A 16,094-nucleotide genomic window follows, 5' to 3' on the forward strand; every position below is an offset into this window, starting at 1 on the left:
CTGTGGAAATCCAAGGCAATCCCCGTTTTGCATTCTGAACCCTCTCCCATTACAAAGACTGAGCTTCACACTCAGTTGCAAGAATAAAAACAATCCAATAACGCTCACTACTAAAAAAAAGACAGTGTATGCACATTAAAAATGAAATGGAGGCAATAGTGTACTGAAATAACTGCTGGTGGGCAACTTTCTTAAAGCCTCACGATTTGGGGCAAACATGACCAAGCATGGATAGCAGTGCGTGGAAGAGTGATACAATTGGCAAGTACAGGATCTTAAAGGGGAGGTGGCTCTTTTACACCTGAGCATTACACCAGTCACTGACTAACCATGGAAGTTGACTTTGATCTACTGAAGGGTACATGAACAGCTCCTGGAAACTGGTCACCTTGTACCTTGAGAGCTTAACTACAGGCAGGTTTTGCCATTACAAATATTTATATAAAAAGGCAGATTTTGTTCCATATTAGTTACAGAAAAGCGTTAATCCTCTTTTCGCCACCGTGGCTTGTTGAGAAAGTGTTTGCTTTAGTTTCCCTTTTTGAGTCTGTCCTGGAAACTGTTGGTTGGACAGTATTTCACAACTTACATAAAATTCAATTTGCACTGACTTTTTGTCGGTTTAAAGCCCCTTCACAATCCACACAGACCCAGGGCAATTACTTTCTTGTAATACCTTCTTTCGCTTTCAATGATATTTTATATAATGAATGTACCCTCAACGAAAATGAGAAAAAGCAGAAACCCAAGTCTTTCGTTGATGGCCACAGTGATGTGACAGGCCCTGTAGGAAAAAAGAAAAAGATGGGAAGAACCAGTCAGAAGGGAGTCCTGCAGATACAGGAGATCTGGAACCTGCTAGGTAGCCATTGAGAAGTCAGGCCGCAGAGCATGCGAAGGATAGGCAGACAAGCCGACTGCTGGCAGACATATACATATATACCAGACGCTGCCGAGACTTGGAGCCAAATGAAAACGGAGGGTGGGACATGGAGTGCAAAGCAACAGATGTGACCAATAGGAGATGCAGAAAGAATCTATGCAAGAGGTTTGTGTGCAGGCTGAGACATGGTGAGAACGAGGAGCCAGTGAGGAAAATAAATTGCACCAGGACCGAAGAGCCTGAAAGAAGCAGTGCTAGCCCAAAGCTTGGAGAGGGGGCACCCATGACTGTAGCCTGAGAGGAGCAGACAGTCAGAAAGATAGAGAGAAAAAAGCCCACCCTAAGAGGCCGACGGTACCTACGGAAATTAAAGAGTAATATTTAATTGAGAACTGCAAACTCCCGTTGCTGGGAGGCCAATTTGCCAACAATATTAATGAGAAAACTTGAACTGTAAAATGCTAAAATGTGGTAATGGGAGGAAATGTACCTTAAGTCATTGAGAAACAAAGAAGGAAGAGCCATTATATGATGTAAACTGAAGTCAAAGCACCCAGGTACAACGGACAGAGATCGAAATAAAAATCACTGCATGCTGGAATATGAATTCCAAGTACCAAGATATATCCAATAGAGACGGAACGGAGAACCACTGATTGCAGGGAACTGAAGTCCAAGTTCCAACCCATCTACAAAACCGAGAACTGTAGCTATTGAACAGAAAGAATTGAGAGTTCTGGACCAAGCGATACACAATCTTTGAAATCTACCTTTGGTTTTAACGTTATCATTTTAAGGAATCGCTATATACTTAAGAAGGAAAATAAACAGAGAAAGAAGAGTTGTGGAAGAGATATAGTAAAAAGCCCAACATATTTGTCTTGCTTAAATTCCTAAATATATAGCTACATTCAACAATGCATTGGGAAGATGTGTGGTGCGAGGATTTCTTTTTTAAAGATTGAGTTTATCAAAAATGAAGATAAAAGAAGGGACCAAATGACATACCATAAACTGCAAAGCCACCTCATATCGATGGACACAGCCTACACAAAAAGCGTTACGCAGACTTTGCTTAAGAATCAACGTGTACATCCATCTAGGTACAGCTCCAATAGTTTCACAATATCAACAATAAGGAGAAGCGGGAACGGGAGAAATAGGTGGTACCGAAGAAAGAGAAAAGCAGGAAGGGCTCAACAGGGGCAAAGACATATGTTGATGGTATTCATGCCACTCAGTGCTAACTGGCTTGAGAGTGCCATAGTACAAAGATAGGAGTATGGCTGCAATGGGCGACAGTTCATTGAAGGCAAACAAAGACGACTCATAAGTCTAATTTGTCCCGGTGCATGCAAGACATCTTTTCTGTAGTCAATACATTTACCTGGTCCTGAATTCAGTCATCTGGCTGTGGTTTCCTGTTGTTCTCCCAGACTTTCAGAATCTGTCTCAGCTTATGTGTCAGAGCGCCAAACAACTACCTGTTCTAAAAGAATTTGAGGCATGGGTGGGCTGGAATATGTCCAAGGATAACGACCACAGGGGTCCTTAACACCAGTGACTAAGAGCAAATCTACCTGGTCCAACGCTGCTACCCAAGAGGCAATCTTTGCCACAGAATCACATATTGTGCACCACTGATCCCTTTCTTTACTGCAGCACCAACACAAAAATGACTGTAGTAATCCTGCACCAAAAATCCTTTTCAGGGTTCCAGTACGGTCCAAAGTTGACATACTATCTCTTGAATCGCAGGTGTAGAACGTTTCATGCCGACAGGGTACATAATTGTGACAAAGCTGCATCAGCAACAGTGAAGTCCAAATTGTACCTCCATCTATCTGTGGTACGTGAGGTGAATTAATTTGTATAGCACTGAAGATGAAGAAAGCAACTAGTTTGAGCTAGAACTAGCAACATTGGAGGGTTGTGAGCGCTAAAGCATGTACATTCACTGGATTTTCTAACTGACCTGCCGGAATGTTGCACCTTGGTCTCCCTCCTTCGTTAACTTATATTTGAGCTTCATATACATGAAGGTGACAAGGAAGCCCCCATTTCATTCGTCTTCCGGTACAGGATTCCTTTACTCCTCCTACGAGGCCAGGGCAGTTTTATTATTAACTTACATCTGTTGATTTTTCCACAAAGTAGCCCATGTATAACAATAACTTGTTTTGTCTAGGTAAAAGCTATACACCGCACCCAGATGGTATTTACCACAGCCCGGTATCCCTTCACAATTTGCAGTTTATGGTGAAAGAGAAGCAAATCATGACTAGGCGGCGACACACTGCCCTGTTCCATACAAGGCCAATTGGAAGACAGATCTTGCAGGTTGCAGTTCAATTGTTTAAGCACCTCAACACGAAGGCTTGGTGTTCACCTCACATCCAGGAAGCCTCTTACTACTTTTAAGATTTTAATTTGGAAATTTGGTGATTTATTCATGGCCATAGAAAGCCAGTGAAGCTCTTCTCTATATTCACTACAAAGCACATCTTAATATTAGCAAAACACATACAATTCTTTTGGCAACAACAACATTTAATTGTTTCTATCTTGCCCAATGGTGTGAGATTTCATTTGTTTCCAGCAGACAATATCTTGGGACCTATTGGGCAGCTAGCTGCTTAGTGATATTATGGCACAGGATACAGTGGTTTTCCATAAATGCCTCAAAACCTAGCTATGTGAACCCATCCCTTGGCCACTTTAAATCACAGTCACTGAACAATTTCCTGAGACAGACCCCCCAAATGTATGTCTCAGATACCCTTGCATGCCCTGAAGCCTAAAGCGAGTGGTTCCATGGCAACATTGAATAGCCAGGGGAGGGCAGGGGGCACCCGTTACAAGTGTCCCTCCCAGCTGCACAAGTGTACAGTGCTTTATAAAGTGTCAAAATCTATGGTACAAAGCTGAACTGTTTAAATAAAAATGAAACTCCACCCTGCCATATCAAAAATCCTTCTCCGCCACTAACTGCCCTTCATAAATCCAGCATCATTTTTATGTATTCGTTTTGGCATGAAGTTTAAAAAATGTGCCAACAAAAACCCTCGCCAAGATTTACAACCCTGCATTTAGCACAGAGATTGTGCAATAATTCTCTTTGCCTGGCTTGGGAGGAGGTTTAGGAGTGCTGTGCCCAGTGACTGAGGCCTTCATTCCCTAATTAGAAGGGAGCTGAACAGTGCAACTAGAATCAAGAGTAATATTTCAGCATAGAGTCAAAAAATTCAGATAGCAACTCCTCAGGTCCCAGCATCTTTCCCTTCTGTAAATCGCAAAACTTATTTCGGATTGGGTCACACTGCCCTACAGCCGGCCTGCATTGTCTTCTCTATTTTGGGCAGAATCAGTGCAGAGAAGAAATGCGCCATATCATTAGCAGTCAGAAGAGAGGAAGAGCTGCAAAGATGTCAGATTAAGCACGGAAGCTGTAGGGAATGTCCCTATTTATCATCAGTACCGCTCCATTTGATGCAAGGATTGATGATACCCCTACTTGGTCCTCGATCCTCTTGAACGGTTTCACTCCCATTTTTGCAGAAATATTGTGTGTGTGTAAATACCCATCATCCAGCCTGCAGAGTAATATAAATGTCTAAGGTGTTAGAGTTTCAACCTGATAACTGTTCCGGTGCGGGTGCGTGGTAATCTTAGGGATTTTCATGAATGTTTCCTTATCTTTTGGGCAAGTTAGCAAAATGCTTGTTCGAAATCAGTATGCCATATTTATTTAATGGTTGTTTGTAGCAATCCATGAAACTGACAAGTATTTTCCAATTGCAGAAAGCAGTGCCAGGAAGTGACCAAAATCAGCGAAAAACAAAAAGACAGCGGGCGGAAAAAAAGGGAGTGGAATGACACATGTCCAGGTGAGGATATGAATGATTGAGTACAGGAAAAGAGCAAAAAGGGAATGGAAGAATTAGTAGCAGTTCTCTCCTTGTCAAAGGTTTTGGTGGTGTTCCAGCACGAAACTGCTTGGAATGCAAACATTCAGCCACCCAGTTGTATTTTGGAAAATGTTACAAAGTACAGCAGCAAAGCATCACATGATCTTAGACAAGAGCTTTATTTAATATCTGAGATAGACTGGCCTTTGACCAAGTAATACTTTAAATGGGAGACAAATGCCCTTAAACATTAACTGCGGACCATTGAAGATTTCACAAAGCTGGTAATGGAGTCCAGCTGCCATATTTTGTATTTCAATGTCAAGGAATGGGTCAATTGGGTGTATAGAGGTTTGCATAATCCAGTCATGCAAGAATGATGGCTCAAAGAAGTAATTCCCTTTAGGTGGAACAAATTAAGCAACGTCATTACCCAAGTGAAGATTTTAGTGGCAGGATTCAAAAAGGAGATTTATCCGATAATGTGAAGCAACAGTGTCATGAAAAGGATTCCATGATTGCAATCTTAGAGGGGGTGATAGGAAGATCAAGATGCGATTGCCAGAAGGTAAAAGGCATTGGTGAAGGGTGGGGTTTATCAAAGGTGAAGATTCCACATTTCTGACCATTCATAGGGAGTTTGCTACAATTCATCCATCTCTGGATTGCTTTGGGGAAGCTAGAGGGGATCGAAAATGTAGGAGCTCTTGTTGATAACGTTCATTTTTAATTTTTCCAGCTTGAACCACATACTCCTGGATCTCGAGATGGAAGCTTACGATTATCTTTGCCATTAGATACGTGCACTCCAGAGTTGAGATGTTAGCTAGGGATGAGGAATGGACGAACTTTAATGTGTTCCAATGGGTTGGCAGAGCTCACACCAAACCAGACTCACTTAAGTGTAGACTTTGTTGCATGTGATGGTCTAGAGACAGATTTAAATATCTGAAGCAGCTTCTCACTGTAGGACCTGGACTGCAATTGGTTTATTGGTAAGAACGCTTCTAGAAATGAGTAGACGAGGACAATCAAATCAGGCATGAGAAGATATGCTGAGAATGGAAATGTTAGTCAGCAAGGGTATGTGTAGTGTGGGACATTTTGGTGGTTTTATGGATGTAAATGGATGAATGCAGTACACATTTTCGAGAATCCGGGAGCAATGAGTTTGATAGTGGAAATCATAGAAATATAAAATGGGTTGCGTCAGCGATTTTCAAAGCACATTTCTGAAGTGGAAAAAATCTTCCTGTTGGTTACCTAAGGGATGGGGAATTTTAATGGCTGCCACAAATGGATTGGATGAGCTAATAAATAGTATGTCTTGTAAACTGAGCTGTCCCTATCCACACTATTAATGTTGTATGCAAACCTGCCATTTGTGGCTTTGCTTATGGCCTGGATGAGCGTCTCAGCTGCAACATGCATGTTTATTTTAACAGACTGTCTCCCGTTAGTTGCCTGCACTATCTACTGATGATAAACAGAGGACTGGTGAGTAATTTACTATGGTCATGAAACAAAGTTTAGATTTGGAAGTAGCAAGAAAATTAATAGCTTCACCAAGTAAGAGGGGACAGTCTTCAAATAAATGATCTAACAGACAATCAGGGGGCACGGGTTGAGAAGTGTTAGGGCAGAGCAGAAGGCTTCTCAGGAGTTGCTGTGTGAAAGGCTTTCGTTTTGTTGGGAGTAGCACTCTGTGTTGGATGGGCGATGAAAGGAGGGGGACGAAATTGGTAAGGTAAAAAATTAGCTTAAAGGAATGGTTCGCCCAAAAATTGTTATTTCAAAAATAGATAGGCAACATAAAAAAAAACGATTGGCGTTTTTTTTTCGAAGTCCCCATGTAAAATTTTGAGCAATTCAAGCTCAAAGATAGCACATGGGGGCATCCATTTTGTGAAATGGATGCCCGCCGCTGTGCTCGCTTTGGCTTTTGCGGCACTAATGATGGAAAAGCCAGCCAGCTGCAGTAAACAAAAGCTACCACTGGGTGGCTTTTCCTTCATTGGTGCTGTACGCGGAGGACGGGGACCGGAGACTACAGGCAGAAAAGCTGCAGCTGCATCTCGGTAAGTGCTATTTTTTAAATAAAAATAAACACTAGCTGCGGTTTTTTTCTAAGTTTTCCGGGCTGCAGCTTTAAAAACGTTGTATTTATGTTTGCGGTAGCTTTTGAAGCGACCGCAAACATGAATACAACGTTATTGTGTTTGAAAACGCTGTGGTTTTTCTTTAAGTTTCTCAGGCTCCTCCGGCTCGGAGGAGCCTGAGGAACTCAGAAAGGAAAACCGCAGCGTTTTCAAACACAACCGCGTTGTGTTTCTGCCTGCCTTGGCTTTCACTTTGGGTCTCCGGTGCATGAGCAGTGTGCACACAAAATAAGAAGAAAAAAATCTCGTAGTGGCATCAGACATTTCTCTTACTGTTGAAGTAGAATCATCTAGGGTTCCCATGAGTTGATGTGGGATGTACAGAAATCTTAAATGTGTTGCTGGTACTGCCGTCAAATATTTCATAATCGGTCATTTATGGTCTCATAGCAGGGTTGTTCTAGGGTGGCTGAAATATCTCCTGTTCTAGCCCCTGCAGCTCAAAATCTTCTCACATTAACAGTATCCAGAAGGTGATGCTGCCCTCCAGCCCAATGTAGTCCATGCTTCTTTTTGACACATTTTTATGTTGCATTTCAGAAAGAAAAATGCCATACATAATGTGCAATTAAATCAGAACACATCTAAAGCACAAAGGCAACAGGCCTATCACTATGAGGAAAAATAAATCGAAAATATAGTTTAAAAAAGGGGGGCGGGAGGGCTAAACGGATCTACGTGAACCGACCGCAGTAAAATCGGAAAATTCGCATGAGAAATGTGCGAACCACCAAAAGTTTGCACATTTTCCATGCTAACACACGTTGAAACCACTACATATCTTCAGCCCCACTCCCACCCACATCACAGCCACGACACACCCCCACCCACGACCCCAATATACACAAACCCTACTTACCATTTTCTTCACGCACGCTGAGTCCCTGCGGCGCTGAAGGGTCTTTTTTTTTTTGTTTTTTCGGGTTTGCTGCGGGGTTGTCCCCCCTATAGTATAGTGAGCGGGGTGTGGTGTTGCGGGGGGACACCCCTGCAGTCTTTTTTGTTGTTAATACTTACCTACAATGCTACCACCGAAGGTTCAAACTTTTGGTGTCCGAACCTTTGGTGGTAGCATTTTTTGGTGGTAGCATTTTTAGGACTTTTTGTACATGCAACCATTTGGATACGGTCAAATCGTACAATATCGGGCTAAACGTACATGTTTCTTGAGATTAACAGGATGCAATGTGGCAGGCCTTGCTAGAACGTGTATCTGGCAAATCTACTACATTCGCAGAGGATGTTAATAGATGCACAATTGCACTAGCCACTGTGTAGCTATGATTGACTAGCCGATTAAGAAATGGTTCGATATGTGTATGTAGTAGCATTTAGGGGGCGAGTTAATTTTTATGGCCGATTTGTAGCTTGCAACTTCAACTGTGTACCCTTGATGTTAAGTTTCTCCACTGCGCTGTGTGGTTTTCTTTCTTTTCATGGTTATGTCGTGTCCATGGGGTAAGTCTGCTCTAGCCTCTGGATTGGCCATTAGGAGTTTCTATTTGCGCCTCCTAACTTTCAACAGTGCGTTTCCATTATGGAAACATAAGTGTTAATTGGTATTCTCTTGTTTGTGTTCCATATGTTCTCTCTAGAACAGACTTCGTGCTCAGCTTTTATTTCGTACAGATGCTCTTCTATAGCCACATAAGACAGTAGTTTCAATTCACAAACTTTTCTTTAGGTGTTAATGCTGTGGATGCTCATGAATTGCCGTGGATAGGCTGCTCGCTGCACTTGCTGGAATTCACAGAAGCTTACAGTTATCTTACCAGTGCCAAGTTGTTTCACGCATTAGCCCCTGGTGTGCACAGCGTAGCCAATGATCTAGCCTGGCTTGCAGGCTGAATCTAGCAATATAGGCCCTTGTTCCTATTGAGCGGGTGGCAGCTGCCCTGGACACCTTATTACTCCAGACAACCCGCCTGCAAACTTCCACTAAACAAGTACCACCCTCGGCACCTCCTGCTTGCCACTACTTCCTCTCAACCAAACCCCCCCTGCAGACCACTGGCCTAAAATAGAAAAGGGACTCACCCTTGAGCTCCCATTTCTATTTTTTCAGGTGGCCATCATGGTGGTGGTATTTCTATTGAATAGCTATGGCACACGCCTTGTATCAAGCCTTTTCTCAAAAAAAGTCTTCATTATCGGATATTACGTAGAGGTTCTAATAGTGGGCACTGCATGCTATCTCAGCCAGTACCGGCAAAAGAAAACACCTTTGGATAGCAAGCAGCAGGCAATCATCCCACGATCATGGACATTAACCCCTCAGTTCTGGAGAGCCACATTTTTTCCATGAGCACTTTGTATTTGAATTCATCAGTGCTGACCCTCAACTCATTACCTTCTGCTCCTTTTCAGCAATGAACACAAACTGAACTGGTTGCAATAAAATGTTTCTTCAGTAGCACGTTCCAGTCATGTTCTTAGTTGCTTATTGTTCTGCATCAATTGTCCATCACAATTTCTACCACAATTCTACTCATCGATTGGTATTTGGGTTTTCCCTCTTGATTAGACGATTCTTACTAGATAGCCATTTTATGAAATCAAGGTTTGATTTTACTTCAATTACTGCTGACTCCAGCTCCAAGTACGTTATAACCTAATTTGACTCTCCCAGGAGGGTTCCATGTGTTAATATCCCCGTAAAGATATTACCATACAAGAATGGTGCATTATTTTTGCACCGATATTAACCCATCAAACCTGCGGGGGACACCCCCTCAACTCCCACTTTTTTTTTTTTTTTTTTAAAGGGAGCAGGGGACACCCCTGCATCCCTGCTCCCATTTACCCCAAAAATGATCCCCACTAATAATATCGCCTATGGCCGTTCCCAAAGACAATATATATGACGATATTATTGGTGGGGATAATATTACCCGATACCGCCAGGAGGTGGCTTCCAACACTTCTGTAGTCAGTCTTTGGTATATTTGGTTTTAAAACGTTCAATATTTTGATTGTGTTACAGGGTCAGGTATTAATGTCCACCAGAGATAACATGGGGTTTGTTGTGGGGAGTTTGCATTTAATGCGCTCAAATAGCATCTTTCCAAGGCAAGACAACTGAATTGGTAGAGATTATGGTTTTTACTTGGTTGTCAGATTTGAAATTTCCTTGAGAAGTGGTCTCAATTTGAACACTTACTTGAAATAATCTGATACAGGCCACAGGATTAAAAAAGGAACATGCAGTAGAAGAAATCGTTAGTGCCCTAATGTGAAATTTTTCCCCTTGCTACATACACAGTGATCACCATCCACAATTCACAAACTGAACATGTTACTTACCCCTGATAACATTCTCTCGACTGGATGTTCCTCCCACGTATTCCTCATCTTTTGATACATCTCCTTTCCAGCATCAGCAAAAAAATACAAAATCGGCAGAGGTCGCTGTGCGTTAATTCTGTGAACTTAGATGTCCCTCGAGGGCCTCTGTCTCGAGGTCAAAGTAATCACCAGTATATATAGCACGTGCAGTGCCCGCTGGCTTCAGTTCTGTTTTTCCCCTGTTTTCCTTAGTGGAGTAACCGGCTTAGCATCATACCATATCAGACTCTAAGAGCAAAAAGTGTAATAAGCGAAATTTCTACAGCAGGGAAGGATGGGAGGGCGATGAGAAATACACAGGAGGAACATCCAGTCGAAAGAACTTTACCTGGGGTACTAAACATGTTCTTCGAATGGATTATGTCCTCCCATTACTTCCAAGGCAGTGCTGGTTTTGGAGGCGTGAGTACACATTTTCTGACTTATTATTAGTCATGGACCGAACGAAGGACTGCCTTCCCAAATCCTGATTCCTGAGTTGAAGTCTAGACAGTAATGTTTTACAAAAGGTATGGATGGTAGACCGAGTGGCTGCCACACAGATGTCCCTTATCAGCACCCCTCTTTGTAGGGCAGAAGATGTTGCCACGCCCCTCATAGAATGGGCCTTTAGGCCTTCTGGAGGGTCTTTGCCACCCAATCTATAGGATTCTCCAATGCTCAGAATAATTCATCTAGACTGTTTTTTTCGTTACTGCTAGTTCTAATTTATAACCCGTGTATCCAATGAAGAGCTGGTCACCTTGGTGAATCTTCAACCATTCGCAAAATATAGAAACTGAGCTCTTCTTGCATCAAGTCTATGTAGATGTAGCCTCTCCTCTTCCTTTCCAGGTTGAGGGGGCGGTTAAATAGTTGGCAAATTATTTTTGAGCTACATGGAATTCGAAAACTATTTTAGGTAGAAACAAAAGTTTTTACCTTAAGAACAACCTGGTCTATATAATAAAAAGTAGTAAAAGGGGGTTTGTAAGATAACTCCTGCAATTCGCTCTCCGTGCAGGTCTTAAATGTCTGAAGTTTTAATGGACACAAATGAAGAGGCTCAAAAGGAGCACACTTGGAATTTTAGAACGAGATCAAAATCCCAAACAGGGACTTCTAAATGAGTTGCGGCAAACCAGTTGGCGAGCCCCTTGAGAAATTGCATGATTAAAGGATTTTTAAAGTATGACACTTAATCGGAAGAGCACTTACAAATTGAAAGAGCTGCAAAATAACCTTTAATGGTTCCAATCTGGAGCCCCAGAGTTGCCAAAAGTAGCAAGACAGACAACACCATAGGTGTATCACATTGAAATGGGTCCGCATTCTTATCTCTGCACCAGTTGCAAAACCTGTTCCAATGGCACCGGTACAAAGATGTGTTTGCTGGCCTTCTGGGCAAAAGCAAAATATCCATTACATAATCCGGGAGGTCCCAATCCTTACATCTCAACCTCTCAGAAACCATGCGTGAAGGTAGAGTGGCTTGAACTCTGGATGGAGAACTCGACCCTGCTCTCTTTGTGGAAGACGCATTGGAGGGCAGATGGACATGCCCAGAAGGTCTGTGTTCCACATCCACATGGCCCAATGTGGAACAGCTAGGATCATGGATTTCCCGAACTTTCTCAACCTCCTGATCACATGAGGAATGACAGTGACTGGAGGAAACGCGTACAGGAGTGGAAACTCCCAATACACTATGAGCACGTCTCCCAGAGCTCCTCTTGGGGGAAAATCCCTGGAGTAGAACAATTTGCACTTCCGGTTGACACTGGTCGCAAACAGCTCCTCTAGAGGGTTACCCCGAAGTGTGAAGATCTCTTGAAGTACTTCCTGAGCTAGTTCCTACTCGTGGGAGACTGTGCTCTGCCTGCTCAGAGTGTCCGTCGCTGTGTTCTCCTTTCCAGCTAGATGAACCGTTGATAGGGAAATTCTTTCTTGAATTGCCCAGAAACAGAGCTGCATTGCTTCTCTGCACAGTGGTGGTGACCCTACACCACCCCTCTTGTTGAGGTAGTACATGGCCACCATGTTGTCCGCATTATCAGGATATTCTTTCCCCATAGAGAGGGCAACAAGGCCTTCAGTGCTAGTCAGATTGCCCTCAGCTTCAAAAGGTTGATGTGTAGTTTGGACTCTGATGGCAACCAACGACCGCTGACTGTCCGATCGTTGGTGTGAGCACCACACACAATGAGTGAGGCATCTGTCACTACGGTTATCTCCGTCCAAAATGTTTCTCCCTTCACAATGTTGTCCTCGCAGGCCCACCACAGGAGATCCTGCGCGACTGCTCAGAACCTGAAGGAGGTCCGACATCTTGCCTGAGAACTGAGACCACTAAGTCCTGATAGTCCATTGTGGGAATCTCATTCTCGGGCAAGCCTCTGGCACCAAGAAAATGCAGGATGCCATTAGGCTGAGCAACCTCAAAATGGCGAAGGTCGGAAGATGCTGGGCATCCTGGAATTTGGTGACCATCTGCATTATGTGTTGAGCCCTCACCTCGGGTGGCAAGGCTTTCCCGGGGGATGCATCCATGGCCAGTCTGATGATTTTGAGTCTTTGTGACGGTATCATGGGGGACTTCTTAAAACTGAGGGAGAAGCCCAGTCTGGAGAGAGTAGTAGGTGATGCTGAGATGTTCCTGGCCTGTTCGGGATAATGGGCCCTGATCAGCCAATCGTCCAAGTAGGGGTAGACGCGAATCCACCCTCTCCTGAGGCTCGCTGCCACTACCGCCATTACCTTGGTGAAAACCCTTTGGGTGGAGATCAGAACTCGAAACTGATGAGAACCGCCAACCGCGAACCTCAAGTGCCTTCTGTGCTTGCGATGGATAATCACATGAAAGTAAGCATCCTGAAGGTCCAATGACACCATACAATCCTGAAGCTGGAGGGCCCCAAGATCTGAGAAAGGGTAACCACCTTGAACTTGTCCTTCCAGAGGAACTTGTTCAAGTATCAAGTCCAAGATGGGTCTCAATCCCCGTCCTTCTTGGGGATTAGAAAGTATGGGAATTACCACCCTGTGTTCCAATCCGTTACAGGTTCTATAGCACCTTTCTCTAGCAGGCTCAAAATGTCCTGCACAAGGAACGGATCTGGAGTTTTGAGTGAGTGGTTCCCCAGTGGATGATTCCGAGGTCTTTTTATGAATGGGAGAAAGTAAACCCTGGACAACAGTTTCTAATGTCCAAGCATCTGAATTAATGCCCCGCCAGTCTTGCAGATGCTGAGATAGTCTGCCTCCCACTGGGGACTTGTGAGTGGAGTCCCCAGAGAGGTTTTGAGGTGGCTGGAAAAGTGGTAATGGTAAAGCAACCACTGTTTGGGCGGACTTCGTACCTCTCCCTCGTCCACCACGAGAGAATATTCTTTGACCTCTATGACTATCCTGGCACCTCACTCTACCAAGTGAGCAATAGAAGCGAAAGGACTTACCCCTCCAAGAAGATCCACAGGGGTAAGATTGTTGTGGCATTCTGATTGCGACGCTAAGTGATTTTGCCACAGCTATAGAGGTCTGCAGCTTCTCCAGGCTTTCGTCCACCTTGCTGCCAAACAGCTGAGAGACGTCAAAAGGCACATTGAGAAGTCTGGACTACACGTCTGGTGCAAATCCCGACTTTCTCAAGCATGCAAAACTGCGTAGATCGGTACTTGTCGCCCTGGATTTACTGATGCGGTTATCAGTATCCAGTTCTGACTGTAGAGACTCACAAATAGCCTCTTTTCTGTCCCTTATGATGGCCAGGAAGCCGTCTCTTTCATCCCCCTCTGGAATATAGTCAGTCACTTGCTATATAATCCCACAGGGTGAACGTGAATGTTGCTAAGGCGCAAGTGGCGTTGGCAGATTTCAATGCCATACTTCCTGCAGAATAAAAAATTATTTCTTGCCCAAGCATCCACTCGCTTGTCATCTGTCAGGAGGGATAGTGGGATATGCGGCCTGTTTGGATGAGGACGTCTCTGCCTGAACCACCAGGCTTTCTGGCGTGTGGTGTTTGGCAAAATATTCAAGGTCCCTACTAGATGGCCTATACTTTTTGGTGGGGTATATGTTCACGGCAGCAATTGTCTGAGGTGCCTCCCAATTTGTCTTAACCCTTTTCTGAACGGCAATGTGAAAAGGAAGGATTGGATACTTTTGTGGACCCTTGTCCAGGATATCCATTAGATCGTCCTGCTCAAATGGACCGAGCAGTCCTGCTCCAACCTAGAAAGTCAACCACCCTGGTCATAGGAGGCTTCTGCATCGTCTGAAGGGTCTGGTTTTGCAAATTCCAATTCAGGTGATGTATGCACATCACTGGCTGTTCGGAGGCTTTCATCTTGGACTCTTCCGACACTAGGGCCTCTGGCATGTTGCGGGTACTGTACCGAACTCCAGGCCAAAGGAGTGTCCCCATCAGAAGGCTCATGCTCTTCAGAAATTGATGATAAAGATTTGAACAAATCTTTTCTCGTTCACGTTTGTACATTTTCTCTACGTGCTTTGCTAAAGGCTTCTTCGAGATCAATGGTGTCGACGTTCAACACTGGAGACAACAACCTCAAAGCCTTTTTTGCAGACAAAATCATCAAAGGGCTAGACCTCCTGGGCTTCAGGGCCTGCAGGATTATGCCTTTGCCTTCACTTTGTCACCAGAGCATGGCTTCTGTGTGTGTCCTTCAAGGAGGCCGGGGCTTCCCTCTGGAATATTTTCAACATCTTTCTCTGAAACTCTTCCTACTCGGCAGGAGTAGAATATTTGGCCGGGCATGAAATTCATTCAGGAGAGGAATCACTTAGGGGACGATGGAAATCTATAACGCCTCTTTTTCCACTTCTTAGTCGAAGAATGGTGAGACCCACTCCTGCAGCAAGATTGTTTTTTTGATGATTTTCTCCAAGGAGAGTCTCCTCTAGACACATCCGAAGATTGGATTTTGGATTGGGATGAAGGGGTTTTCGAGTTTGGCTAGTTTGCCTTTACGCTCTTTTAGAGCTTTACCGGTTATTGCCCGACAGGGGTCACAATCAGTTTGATGCTCTGTGCCCAGACAGAACAGACACACTTGATAAGGGCCAGTAATCAACAGTTTGGCACCGCAATCATGGCATTTCTTGAATCCCGTCTTCGGTGTCGATAGAGCTGACAAAGACCTTTTCACTCGCATGCCACAGTGTTTATTCAAAAACAGAAACGTGACGTAATTCTTTCAAAGCAATAGCTGCGTCGGAAAAACGGAACTGAAGCCAATGGGGCGGTGCGCATGCTATATACACTGGTGATGTCGACACAAGAAGTAGGCCCTGAAAGGACATCGAGTCGACGGAATCGACACACAGCACCCTCTGCCGAATAACAAATGCTGGAGCTTGAAAGAGGATATATCAAAAGATGAGTAATACGTGGGAGGACACAATCGATTTGAAACATGGTTATGCACTTAAGAACATCTACAACAAGGGAATTTGGGAAAAGAATCTTAAAGACATGTATGTGTCAAATGCTGCGATTTGCAAACTACCAACAAAATCAGATTTTCGAATACTTGCTTGGACATTTAATGGATGTCATACTATTTGTGGCAGTGAGTGATGAAGGATGGCTGTTTGGTTAGCCATGAGCTCAAGTGCAGTATGGCCAACAGAGCACAATTTGTAGTCCGATGCCACGGATACACGAATGGACAAGTGAAGATCTACTGTGTGGGGTATGTTAAACTGTCCAAAAAAAAAAAAAACTTTCAGTAAAGGGCGAATCTACAGCGCTCTCAAATTTTGTAATGTTTTCATTCCCTATGCTAAGGGAATAAC

The 16,094-nt window shown here is 43.8% G+C and overlaps 1 protein-coding gene across 4 annotated transcripts in view; it reads right to left on the reverse strand.

Moving 5' to 3' along the window:
- The window catches only part of LOC138510333 (transducin-like enhancer protein 4), a 507,737-nt gene that overhangs the window by 346,294 nt on the left and 145,349 nt on the right, over window positions 1–16,094 (reverse strand). The gene's annotated exons all lie outside the window — the stretch shown is intronic.

The sequence above is a fragment of the Ambystoma mexicanum genome, chromosome 6p (genome assembly GCF_040938575.1).
Source record: "Ambystoma mexicanum isolate Mex_15411 chromosome 6p, UKY_AmexF1_1, whole genome shotgun sequence".
Classification (NCBI taxonomy): Eukaryota; Metazoa; Chordata; class Amphibia; order Caudata; family Ambystomatidae; genus Ambystoma; species Ambystoma mexicanum.